The sequence below is a fragment of the Ascaphus truei genome, chromosome 2, assembly GCF_040206685.1.
Source record: "Ascaphus truei isolate aAscTru1 chromosome 2, aAscTru1.hap1, whole genome shotgun sequence".
NCBI lineage: Eukaryota > Metazoa > Chordata > Amphibia > Anura > Ascaphidae > Ascaphus > Ascaphus truei.
In genome coordinates, this window is record NC_134484.1 from 373,272,856 (window position 1) to 373,287,460 (window position 14,605).

Genomic DNA, 14,605 nt, shown 5'->3' on the forward strand with positions numbered 1-14,605 from the left:
TGCACTGATAAAACAGCAGAAAAGGGGAACTAGTCTTTTTTTTAATCAAATTTAGTTTTATAAGAAATGTTAACAAGGTATTTTAAATTAAAAAATAGCGGTTCTCCTTATCTCCTCTTAGATTACCCTTTCAATCATTGTTCTTGCCTTTCTTTTTAGACAAATAGATATATACATGTGAGTGCATTTTATGATTTATAAATAATGACACACACAAAACATTCGCCATCTGCAAAACCCCTCCGGCAGTAACTGCTATGGTAATTAAAGGATTAACCCCTCCCGCAACACTCCGGGGATACCTAACCAACCACCCACCCTGGGGCAACTACAACCTTCACCCACCCCCTCTGCCCCCAACAAACTAGGAACTGCTGTTTAACCCATTAATTTCCTTAGCGGCTAGCCACTAAGGTAATGAATTTACTTTTCTTTTTATTATATTATATTGAAGCTGGGGGTCTCTGGAGCTGAACCGCATAAAATTCAGGTCCGGGGACCCCCTGTTTCCGAGGTACAGGCCCCAATATGGGGTGTTGGTATCCCCTGCGTGTTTAAATGTCCCGGGCACGTGGCCTGTGACGCAGGAGAATTAAACTAGCAGAAGCAGGAACCCGATATGGAGGCCTGTAACTCAGGAAGCAGGGGGTCCCCGGACCTGAAATTAATGCGGTTCAGCACTGGAGACCCCCTGCTTCAATTCTATGTAATTACAATAAAATAAAAAACACGCGATCGCCTGTTAAAGCTGTGCGGGGAGAGGGGCCGCTTCTGTCTGCTCTCACTGCCCAGCTCTTCCAGACTGATGCCGCCCGGTAGGATTAACTCAGTGGGAGTCCCATTCAGAAGAAGAGACCTACGCCATGTTAATCCTGATGGGCAATTAATCGACTGAGTTTTTGGCCGTGGGGAAGCCGTGATCTGGCTGTGGTCAGGCTCCCTTTCAGCTGCAGTTTACTTGAAGCAAACTGCTAAATAGATCTCGTTGCATCTGTAGCTGCAAAAGGGATTCAACAAGCAACAAGTTCAGATTAATGAATACAAATGTATGTTAATTTGCTGTAAGTTACAGTATGTTATTAAATGCGTTTTACGGACTACCTGTCAGATGGTACTTGCTGCTGTGAAATTCCATTTGGGAATGTTAGCTGTATTCAGTAACATGCACTTGATGAACATCCAGAAGAACTTTTAGCAATGTAAACTTATTAGCCTTGATTTTCCAGCCTGTGTTAAAAAGGCTGAGATGTTAATTTTAAGGGGGTTGTATCTACTCTTCAAAGTCACTAAAGATACAAACCTACTCGGAGAACATTATAATGTAGTTGCAATAAAGAAGCAATTAGCTATGTAACAACTTCTCTACCTTTTGCTTCATAATTCATAATGGCATGACACGGTCTATTGTTTAAAAACTTATATATTATTAATATTCTACTTTTAATTTACATTTTCATAAAGACAGTTCCGAGGGTACAGAAAAAAGAAAGGGGAAGGGATACAGATGTTGACATTAAGGGAAACACAGTTGATGTTTGACGACATTACTTAAAACAGACTTACAGTGTTCCAGGGGAGTTGTGGGGGGAAGAAAGGCAGTCTTTGGATGAGTTTATGAATACAGAAGAGATGGGGGAGCACAATAGTTGGAAACAGGCAGTGTTATAGAACTGATAATTGCTCTTTTTTAAGGTGAAGCAGTTATAACCTGAGTGGGTGTGGTGGCTCAGGTGTCTAATGTCTAATTGGGAGAGTGGACACACATAGATGTATGTGTGTTGGTGTAAAAGTGGAATAAAGGTATATAAGACTTACACGGCCTTGTGTAAGCCCAGTCGCATCAGAGTTTCTTTAGGAGTCCCGTGTGCTTCTGATGAGGCTTCTCTTCTTGCGATGCTGGTTCTTCTTCTTGTTTTATAGTCCACTTGCTTCGTTGGTTCACAGTGCCGCTCCAGGGGAATTTCACGGGCCAGTGTGAGTACACACTCCTAGCAGTATCTTGTTCTTTTGTTCCAGTCGTCACCAATGGTGAAAATGGGGTTAACAGATAAAAGACACTAATGTCTGGGGGGTAAAAACACTATCTTTAATAAAAACATGAAAAATAAAACAAACTCAGAATACAAACGATTCTGTGGAAGGTGAATGCAAGGGGTAGGCAGTGTGGTGTATAGTTGTAGGGGGTCTCTCTTTTCCGCGTCCGGATGGAGAGCTGCAACTTCACCTCTGCCTCCTCTGTAGTGTGCTTTAAAATGTTCCAGGTGAAGAGCAACGCGTTTCGTCCAGGTACTGGACTTCCTCAGGCTCTGTGTATGTGGTATTCCTATTCCCAGCTTCTTTTATGCCAGGTTTAGCCAATCGTGGCCTAGGTGTGGTCTCCGTTCCGTTTTCTGATGCGACGCGACGTCGCCATCTTGTGAAGTTGCGCGCGCATCCCATCTTCTATTGGTGTTGCGCGTGTAATAAATTCTGGTCCTTGATAAAGTTATTCATTGTTGAGGGGTCGCGTGTCTTGCTTGCATGGGCAAGGCAGCCCCATGTCCTTAGTATTGTCCGTGGATGTCTCAATAAAATTTGTTATTGAAAAAAAGTTTGGAATTAAAAAAATGAAAAAATGACGAAGGGAAAGTTACGCACACATTCCCCTGCATGCAGTGTAAATGTGTGCTCTATTATGGATCTTTGAGTGTTTCTCCTTATGTTTTAAAGCCTCAAAAGGGATAAAAATGACATAGAGGGTATTAAAGATATACCTAAGGTTGCTGCTGCATAAGGTACATTATACTGTACCATGGGTCTCTCGATGTGTGATTAAATAAATAGTATATTTATAATAAATAATGTGTCTTTTTTGTGTACTTATTTAGTAAAAAAGTTGATCTTGTTTTTAAATTTTAAAACGAAAGATATGATTCAATATTGGGTTAATTTGATTTATAAATAGTGTATGTTCTAATGTGAATTGCCTGATAAAGTGATAGATATAGTCGGGTCTTGTGTTGATAAAAAGTGATTAATGTTTAAAGTGCAAGGTGTATAGGCTTAATTTAATTAAATTAAATTAATTGATCTGTTTGTAAATTAATTGAGGTAGTTTGTGGATCAATGAGAAATGTATAAAAAATGTGTAAAATGTATTATCCTTTTAATAAAAGTGAGTAATTAAATATTTAAAGTGCAGTGTGATTAGGGTTACTTATGTGAGATTAGTTTAAATATCTATTCAAAATTAATGAAAAATGGTGTTGGTAGTTGGTAGTGATAATCCACGATTAATAGTGAGCGACTTACTAAATTGAAATCCTATGTGAATAAGTATGACGGGTGAGATATCATATTCTAAGTATGTGCCATCCAAGTTTAAAATGCACTGCTGAATAGGGTGGAATTGATGATGCCTGAAGCAAGCTAATGTAGATATGAAAGCAACAAACAATGTCTAAAAATGAAAACAACGAACAATGTCTAAAAATGAAACGGGAAAATGGTCTCTATCCTTAGTAGATCGGTGCAAAAAAGGGGGGGGGTATTTCATAGGATAAAAAATATATTAAAAATGATGTTCTACGTTTTTGCTCTTTAAAAAACAGTCGTGGTTAAAACAGTCCAATCCTAATGAACGGAGGGAATTTCGAAGTCTTGAGTGAATGTATCTGTTTGTTGGAGGAAAAAGGTAGATTAGTGATTGCCATGGATTAAACATAGATGTTGTCCAGAGGATGGAGTATGTGGGCCGTAGCCTGGATGCTCACATAAATGCCCCCAGATCTATGTCTATGTTGAGTCCTCTGGGTATCAATGTCTTTAATTTGTATATCCAGAAGGTTTCTCGTTGGCAAAGCTTACGTAGGCGATCCCCACCTCTCCAATTAACGTCTACCCTCTCTATTCCTTTATATGTCAGAAGGTTTGGGTTACCTTCGTGGAATAATCTAAAGTGCTTGGAAACGCTATGTGTCATTAGCTGTCTTTTTATATTTCCCATGTGTTCCAGTACGCGGACTCGCAAAGGTCTTGAAGTGCGGCCCACGTACTGGAGTCCACAGGGGCAGGACAATAAATAAACAATGTGGTCCGTGCGGCAGTCTAAATGTTGACTTATCTTAAAAGTTTCTTTTGTAGCGTTCGACGTGAATTCTAGTTTGTTTCCCTTCACTGCTTGTTTGCATGCTTTGCAGTTAAAGCAGCTGTGGAAGCCTTTTACTGGGGGTAACCAGGTCTGGGTCTTTGATTCCTCTTTCTTGAAGACACTAGGTGCTAATTGGAGTTTAATACATGGCGCCTTTCTAAATATGACTTTTGGGACATTGGGGACATTGTCTTTGAGGACAGGGTCTTGTAATACCACATGCCAGTGTTTTTTTATTATTTTTTGGATTTTCATGGCATCTGCATTGTATGTGCTAATAAACGGGGTTTGAAAGTGTGTATTGCCCTGTTTCGCTTTAGAGATCAGCATGTCGCTACGTGGTAGTGTATTAGTTTTGGCTACTGCTGATTCTATGAGTTCTTGAGGGTAGCCTCTTTCAAGAAATCTGCCTTTCAGAATGTCGGCTTGATCTCTGAAGGTGCTATCATCAGTGCAATTTCTTCGGACTCTCCGAAACTGGCCAAACGGTATGTTGTCTAACCACTTTGGGTGGTGGCAGCTACTCGGCATTAAAAAAATATTTGCATCCGTTGGTTTAAAGAATGTTTTTGTCTTTACTACTGAATTCTCTATATATATGTTGAGGTCCAGGAAGTTAATATTTTCCTTGCTGTGCTCTGATGTGAACTCTAAGTTAATGATGTTTTGATTAATGTGTGTGATGAAATCCCTCAGTCCTAATTCGTCCCCCTTCCATATAAACAGTACGTCGTCTATATAGCGATGCCATGAGACCAGGTTTGCGCTAAAGGGGTTGTTAGACCAAATGTTTGATTCTACCCAGCTCGCTAGAAAAATGTTCGCGTAACTGGGCGCAAACCTGGTCCCCATCGCAGTTCCGCACATCTGGAGGTAGAACAGGCCATTGAACCAAAAAACATTATGCGTTAGAATGAAATTAATGCTATCAATAATGAAGCTACGCTGTTCTTCTGGGATGTCAGTGTCCTGGCTAATGGCATTTTCTACTGCTTTGAGACCATCTGTGTGTTGAATGCATGTGTACAACGACTTCACGTCGCAAGTGGCTAACGTGAAGTCTTCCTGCCAAATTATATCTTTAAGGAGATTTATAACCTGAGTGGTGTCTTTGAGGTATGATCTCCCTCTGGTGGCGTACTTCTGTAGGTAGAAGTCTAAATACTCCGACAGGTTCTGGGTTAAAGACCCTATGCCCGATATTATGGGTCTACCTGGTGGCTTATCCATGCACTTGTGAATTTTAGGCAAGAAGTAGAATACCGGTAAAATGGGTTTCTCCTGGTGTAAATAACCCCATTCTTTATCGCTTAGGATTCCAAAGTGTTTTCCTTTTTCCAAAATCCTATCTAGTTCTTGTTTATGAATGTTTGTGGGGTCATTCCTTAATTGATGATATGTGGTTACATCCCCCAATATTCTGTTGGCTTCGAGTAAATAATATTCTGTGTCCATCACCACCACCCCTCCTCCTTTATCCGCTGGGTTGGATGAGTTTAGTCTAGAACATTGGTTCCCAACTCCAGTCCTCAAGAACCAATAACAGGCCAGGTTTTATGGATGTCTCCACTAGAGCACATGTTGCTCAATCAGTGGCTAAATCATTTTGATTGAACCACCTGGGCTGAAGCAAGGATATCGTTAAAACCTGACCTGTTAGGGATTCTCCAAGACTGAAGTTGGGGACCACTGGTCTCGAATAATACTGAAAATATACCTTAAACTTATGTTAATGACAAGTTTCCTTCTGGAGATCAGTACCTAAAGAGAAACTGACGATACAGTGATGTCTTGTCAGAATCAAAATGGTCTCTACTACTGAACCAAGTCTGAAATGTTTTTATATTTTAAGGGATTGTCATATAAAATCATGTGAGCTTTTATTTGTCAGATATGTATTTCCCCTGTGTGATTGTTAGTGTTGATGGTCTTCAACCTACAGAAATGCAGCATCTAGTTTGCTGAAAGAATGTGCATGATCAATTTATATTTTTGGGAATATCAGTAGATGGTCTATTAAGCAGAAGACCTGCATATGGACTCGTAATAAGTACTGGAGTAGGAAGAAACCAGGGAAGGGAATGAAGTGCCTCATCTGGAGATACCTAAAGTATAGGATACTGTATTTCTCTCTAAAGTAACCAAAAGTCTTGATTGAATTGGTCTCCTTGTAGGAGATCAACAACTCTAGTAACTGCGTTTCCATGGCAACACATCGTCATGTGACATCACACCGTCATTTGACGCCACAACACTGAAGAAGGATGAGGGCGGCATGAAGAAGGTAAGAGCTTTACAGAGGCCCCACGCTCTCCCCCAGAAATCAGTGGGGAAGAGAGCAGGGCATCTATATACGAGTTAGGACGTTTGGCTGCGACCATTTGTCCATGACAAAAAATCCACTGGGACAGGTCGCCACGATGTCCTCCGCATGCACTCCTGCACCCAAACACCCGCTCCAACAGGCCACGGCTGATAAATGCAAGTTTAAATGTCCGCTCGTGACTGCTACACTGCCTAGACCTGCCGCTCCAACTCGTCATCATTAAATATCCAGCACGGGACATTTAAATATGCACTTATCAGACCTGGCTTGTCGGAGCGGTCGGGTGCGACAGATATGGCTTGTCCAGCAGCTAGCTGCCCTGCAGCGACATGTCCCCCGGCGGCATTTTGGTCACGGCCAAACTTTCTTTGTATATGGGGGTAGGGGGGGTTAAAATAGAGGGACATTAGTGGCCTAATGGGAAATTCACCACTGACATAAGTTACCAACTGCGAGAAAGGCATAACAAGGCATATTCCCCATGTGGTGCTAAGCCATCAGGCAACCTATGGCTCATTCAAGTGACTGGACAGTAAGGTGCCTTCCTGCTTAGCATCGTTTAGTAAACTGGACCACAATATTATGACTTATGTCATGTCTGACAAAGGCACAAGGGCCTTATAAATGCCGTTCTTCGTAGTAACTAAAAAAATGACTTGTTAAAAACTTGCTTGTACATTTATAATAATTGGTTTAAAAAATCTGTAATTATTTTGTACCTATATGTAGTAAGTATTTCATGTTCATTTTATTAAAATTATTGCATTGTTGCCTTTGCACTAAAAATGGCATTCCTCGCTTCTATTATCTACTGAGAGCCTACATTATCTACATCAGTTGAAGTAGCCTGCTCAGTTCCCGTAAAGCAGGCCTGCACAACTTGTAAAGCGAGAAGGGCCGAACTGCTCCAAGGAAAACAGATTTGGGCCGAACGTAGAAAATCATCATCATCATCATCACCATCATCATATCTCCCCCAGCACCTTTCATCATCATCCTCATATCTCCTCCAGCACCCCTCATCAATCTCTCCCAGCACCCTTCATCATCCTCATATCTGCCCCAGCACCCATCATCCTCATATCTCCCCCAGCACTCATCATCTTCATATATCTCCCCCAGCACCCCTCATCCTCATATCTCCCCCTGCACCCCTCATCATCAACCTTTGCGAGACTCACCCTCTATCTCACACCCCCATCTCTCCCCCTCACCCATACACAATACTCCCCCTCCACGTAACACACAATACCCCCCTGCACCCCACACACATCCCACCCCCTGCATCTCCCCCCCCTGCACCTCACATCTCTCTCCCCCCTGCACCTCACATCACCCTCCTGCACCTTACCTCACGTCACATCACTACACCTCCCCCCCTGAACCTCACCTCCCCCCCTGCACCTCACCTCACCCGCACCACACATCAACCCACTACACCTCCCCCCTGCACCTCACCTCACTCACTCCCCTGCACCTCACCTCACATCACTCCCCAGCACCTCACCTCCCCCCTGCACCTCACCTCACATCCCTCCCCAGCACCTCATCTCCCCCTGCACCTCACCTCACTCACTCCCCTGCACCTCATCTCTCCCTGCACCTCACCTCACATTACCCCACTACACCTCCCCCCTGCACCTCACATCACTCCCCCCTGCACCTCACATCACTCCCCCCCCTGCACCTCACCTCACTCACACCCCTGCACTTCACCTCCCTCTGCACCTCACATCACCCCACTACACCTCCCCCCTTGCATCTCACCTCCTATCACTCCCCCCCTGCACCTCATCTCTCCCCCCCTGCACCTCACCTCACCCCACTACACCTCCCCCCTGCACCTCACTTCCCATCACCCCACTACACCCCCCTGCACCTCACCTCCCCCCCTGCACCTCACATCACTCCCCCCTGCACCTCACATCACCCCACTACACCTCCCTCCTGCACCTCACTCACTCCCCTGCACCTCACCTCCCCCCACTGCACCTCACCTCACATCACTCCCCTGCACCTCACCTCCCACTGCACCTCACCTCACAAAACCCCACTACACCTCCCCCCCTGCACCTCACCTCTCATGACTCTCCTCCCTGCACCTCACATCACCCCACTACACCTCCCCCCTGCACCTCACATCACCCCCCCTGCACCTCACCCCACTACACCTCCCCCCCTGCACCTCACCTCCCATCACTCTCCTCCCTGCACCTCACCTCACTCACTCCCCTGCACCTCATCTCTCCCTGCACCTCACCTCACATTACCCCACTACACCTCCCCCCTGCACCTCACATCACTCCCCCCTGCACCTCACATCACTCCCCCCCCTGCACCTCACCTCACTCACACCCCTGCACTTCACCTCCCTCTGCACCTCACATCACCCCACTACACCTCCCCCCTTGCATCTCACCTCCTATCACTCCCCCCCTGCACCTCATCTCTCCCCCCCTGCACCTCACCTCACCCCACTACACCTCCCCCCTGCACCTCACTTCCCATCACCCCACTACACCCCCCTGCACCTCACCTCCCCCCCTGCACCTCACATCACTCCCCCCTGCACCTCACATCACCCCACTACACCTCCCTCCTGCACCTCACTCACTCCCCTGCACCTCACCTCCCCCCACTGCACCTCACCTCACATCACTCCCCTGCACCTCACCTCCCACTGCACCTCACCTCACAAAACCCCACTACACCTCCCCCCCTGCACCTCACCTCTCATGACTCTCCTCCCTGCACCTCACATCACCCCACTACACCTCCCCCCTGCACCTCACATCACCCCCCCTGCACCTCACCCCACTACACCTCCCCCCCTGCACCTCACCTCCCATCACTCTCCTCCCTGCACCTCACCTCACATCACCCCACTACACCACACCACACCTCCCCCCTCTGCACCTCACCTCCCCCAACTGCACCTCACCCCCCCTGCACCTCACCTCCCCCCTGTACCTCACCTCATCACCCCACTACACCTCTCCCCCTGCACCTCACCTCACTCACTCCCCTGCACCTCCCCCCTTTTCACCTCACCTCCCCCACCCTTGCACCTCACCTCCCCCCCAAAGACACCTCACGGTGGCAGAGCAGGCAGGACTCGCACACTTGTGCAGTCCTGAGAGCAGGTTCGAGGAGGAGGGGGGAGCGGGCTCGTGGGCCGGAAAGCGGCTCCCGGGCGGGAGAGGGTGAGCGGCTCGCGGCCGGGAGAGGGGGGGGGGAGAGCGGCTCGCGGGCGGGAGAGGAGGGGGCAAGCGGGCTTGCAGGAGAGGAGGGGGCAAGCGGGCATGCGGGGGGGGAGAGCAGGCTCAGGCGGGAGGAGGATGGTGAAAGCCGCCGCGGGCCGCACAATGAGGGCCGCGTGTTGTGCAGGCCTGCCGTAAAGCCCATCACACATGATTCAATGGAAGTGAAATGACACCGGGAGAGGAAAGGAAACAAATGCAAAGACAAACAGAACAGCAACATTTTCTAAATGAAAGGATTATCACTTAATAAAGAGTAACAAACATAAGCTCACAAAACTTCGGCTACAAGATTGTGAGACAGTTTTTGCATTTTGTGTTTCTTATTTGGAGCGCTACTGAAGCTACCAAAATGCCTAAACTGACCAGGCTGTACCAGTTATGTTCTGCGCAGGTCGCAAAGAAAGCACAAAGGGTCAGACATACAGATGTCTCCTGAAACATTTTTCAGGTTGTTCCGGGCACAGAGGAGAAATGAATATGATGCGGCTCTTGAAAAATGTTGCTCCTGCAGAAAATGTTGCTAGCAATTGTTATATGCTGCAATTGATACATTGCCTATGTTTGAAATGTATGTCAGTCACTTTCACCATTGTAGGGATGTCACATTTATAAAGTATTATAATATTTAAAGCAGCAGTCCAAGTGACATGTTTTGTTTGTTTGTTTGTGTAACCACCTGTGTGATGAGATCCACACACTTGCACTGCCCCCTGGCAGGTTCCTCTCTAATGTGCTATGGATATGTGACTCTTAATGGACATGTTGGCAGCCAATAATGATAACGGCTGTGGAAGAGGTGCGACTAAGAGAGAGAGGTGGTTTTAAAAAGGGGGGCGGCCATGTTGAGGGCAGATCTGCGCGGACCTGAGTGCTATCAGGTTCGATCGAGGTTTTGCAGAGTGTGTATGTAGCAGAAGCCTACAAGGCATAGTGATACCGAAGCATCCTTTTCGAAGTACAGGCCTGCCAAAGTTAGTACACAATGAGCTTCCATGGTGTTACAGCACCATCACTAAGCCCATATACCCAGGATTGGGTGGCTAACGCACCACTGACACTGACTTACACATGCACAGTGTTATTGGGAACTGTCTTATCATTGTACAGATGCAGTCACCAGTATACTATCATTTGCCTGGGTAAAAACTAAGGCATCTCACAGTAAATGCCTCAACATGCCTCAACATTTCTGTGAGATTCTGCTGCCAGACTAATGGCCCATTGGATTAACACATCAGGGGTCCCTGCAGTAATGGGACTGCAGGGACACCCCGTTGTGTTAATGCGATGGGCCATTAGACTAGCTGCAGAAATCTCACACAAATATTGCAGTTTATTGAGAGATTGCCTCAGATTTTCCAATGGAAGTGATCTAATACTGGTGGCTGCATCTGTATGTTGTATGTGGTAATCCTCTGCTGAGGATCACAGGTTGCCCAAGTTATTTGGGGTACAGAAAACCTGTTGTACCATCTGTATACTGTCTGTATTTTTCCCGCCATCTGAACGTAGGCCTCGTGTAGCCCACTAAGTTATCAATAGGGACTCATGCCCCTACCTCAGCATCAGTCATAAGTCTGAAAGCTAGAAAGTGGAGGGGTTACATTTGTTTTTTAATAGGTTTGAAGCAGGGGGTCTCCAGAACTGAAAAGCATTGATTTCAGCTCCAGGTAACCCCTGCTTCCCCAAATAAATACTTACCTACTTAGCACTTGCCTACTTAGAAGGGGGTGCTGGTAGCAACTTTGGGTAGGCTAGCTGGGGATATCAAAATGGCGGCTTAAATGTCCCACGTCACACGGGCCAATAGGAAGCCATGACATTACCCCTTTTGTCTTCCTATAGGTGCATGTGACCAGGACCTTTAAACTGCACAGAGATGCCGGAACCCCCTATGGAGCTACATATCTCTAGAAATAGTGGGTTCACAGAGCTGAAATCAATGCGGTTCAGCACCAGAGCTCCCTGCTTCAATCCTATTGAAAAAAACGAACCAAAAAAACAGTCGCTTGGACTGCTCCGTTAATGTAATATAATTGTCCTGTTCACTGTGTTTACATCCAGTTTCCATTACAGATGCATTGCTGAGAAACGTATAGTCGTAGATGACATCACCATGTCCAGTGACATACATTTCTCAGTTGCATTATGGGTCGTTGACATAACGTCCGGTTTTATTTCCAGAGCAGGATGTTGCCGCATCTTGGGGGGTATAAAAGGCACGTTTTTTAGATCATTGATACTTACCCACCTGACGAAGGGCCCACCAAGATCAGAAACACTGTATCGTCTGCATGATCCGGTGATTAAAATGCCGTGAATTTTTCTTGCAACAGCTTTTGCTGCTGAATGTATTCCTTGTAAGGATCTTCGAATGTTGAGTCAAACTGATGGAGTGCTGCCTTCTATCTTTTTATTACTCAGAGCCAGCAGTCCCCGTTACCTCAGTTTACCGGGTAAGCAGAACTGAGGCAAATCGAGGTCGCAGTGAACATTACTGGGCCTAGATATGGAACTAGAGACAGCACAAAAGGCTTGTTAAAATATTCTGGTTTCCTGGTGCAGGGGAAGACGGTAAAGAAAATATCACATGTTATAGATCACAAGACTGATATGTTTTAGCCAAAAGATTGAACTAAATGACCCATGCTGTATTTATGAGAAGAAAAAAAACATATAGAAATGAACTAAATAATATGTCCTCTTGGATGTAACATTTGGGCTTCTTTGTTTACTGTTTTATTTTATTTGAGGTCACTTTTTCACTCCTTTTGGCACAATTGTTTGTGTGTGTGTGTGTGTGTGTGTCTGTATATATATATATATATATATATATATATGTATGTATATGTAGCCCTATTTCCCTATGCATATGGAACTACCCCTGGTGTCCTGTCCCAGCAAGTCCTACCCAAATGTGAGGTAGTGCTACCCCCTGTGGATGTAGGTGCACGTTGAGTACCTGCCTGGGTACTCCAGTACCCAGGTGCTGCTTGACGTAGTGAGTTGGAGCGGGTCCCACGCAGCGAGACTCCTCTCTCCTAAGGGTCTTGATCCGCCTCGTGGGGTGAGCTCCGGCTGGAGGGTCTCACCTGAATGTTTCTGGATCCTGTGACCTGGTCCAAAGCCGGAGGGCACCGCGTGGCAGTCCAGTCACCGGTGCACCAGCACTACTATACTGCTAAGGGGAAGAGTCCCTCTCTGGGGCCTTCCCTGCAACACTCTGATGGGGTGACAGGGCGTTGCTGGGGCCTAGGGGGCAAGCCTAGCCCTAGTCCAGGGGCACTGCTCCCTGGACACTACCTGCCTTCTTGCCGCTCTCCATCCTACTGATTCACTGGCTCTCTGGCTGCGGGGATATCCTGTCCCTTCTGCTGCTTGAGCCCTATTGGCTGGAACTGCCCCATGTGAATTTCCCTCCCCCCAGAGGATCCTGGGACTTGTAGTCCCGCGGCTGTGTTTGCGGAGCCATCCCAAGATGGCACCACGCCACAATGTGCATGCGTGATTGCCCAAAATGGGCGCCCCCACATTCCCAATCGCGATCGCGCTTCGGAGCTCTGGCGGGCACCCCAGCAGTTCCCCTTCACCAGAGGTAAGGAGGGGGACTCTGCTACATATATATATATATATATATATATATATATATATATAAAACATACAGAACCCTTACAAGCTCATATTGAACCCCCAAAATATATATAAGCATATAAGTTTCACAAAGGAGTGCTCTATATTAGTGTAGGGACCCTTGAAACGTGGTCTGCCGTGCAGTTGGCTCAAGGGCTTACAACAATTTGGCCAAAATGTTAAACTAAAAGACCACTTTATTTATTAGTTATTTATACATGTATATTTAGGCACTGTACCGTATATAAGTTTTTCTGGATGTGCACTGAGCTTTGTCTGTGTTTTGTGTTTTATAACACACACACACACACACACACACACACACACACACACACACACACACACACACACACACACACACACACACACACACACACACACACACACACACACACACTATGTTCATTTGCATGTCTTAGACAGGTCTGCAACCCTGTCTTTCCCCATTATCGCCCAGCATACAGCACTTCCACTGCAGCAAGGGATTCTGGGAAATTACATGCAAATGAGCACTCAGTGCCACCTTTTGTCTCAAGCTCGTATTACACAAGCAGATCCTCAAGCCAATGCATGCTGTTTTAAACACAGCTTTTAGACAGAGGCTGGGATGAGATGCAAAGCCATTAAAACCACTCACAGACATGTTTCAACCTTTTTTTTTCTTTTTAAAGTTTTATTAACGATTCACTTAATTACAACCAGTAATAAACAGAAAACCTCACTATACATTCCTTACATTGTCAGAAAAACCACAAAACACCACAATACCTAAGCATGAATTACTTCCCAAGTCCTATACTAGGCTTTTCGTATTTTCTCCAGAACATATACATCTACTTTCTTCTTTTATCCCAGCAACTTCTCTAAGAAAACACTGATATTACATATATCACAACTTTTCACTAATTTTCTTACTTCCTCTAAAGACACGTTTGCTTTTTGAAAATTTTCTCTCAACGAAACCGTTTTTGTCTCATCTGACGCTACTGATATACCTGCCTGCCTATTTAAATTTTCTATCAGCCGTTTTACATACCGCTGCCTCTTCTCACTTTCCAAACCCTTCATAATTTCTAACTTTCTCCTCGCCAGGTTCTCCTCCTTACTTTCTCCTTCTCCCCCTTCACCCCCACTCTTTTGGCCTGCCTTTTCTTCACTCTCATTCCCACTTACTCCACTTACACTTCTCGGTATTTTAGTTCCCTCCACGCTTATCTGACTTTTTTTGTGAGGACGAGCTATTACTCTCACTACTCT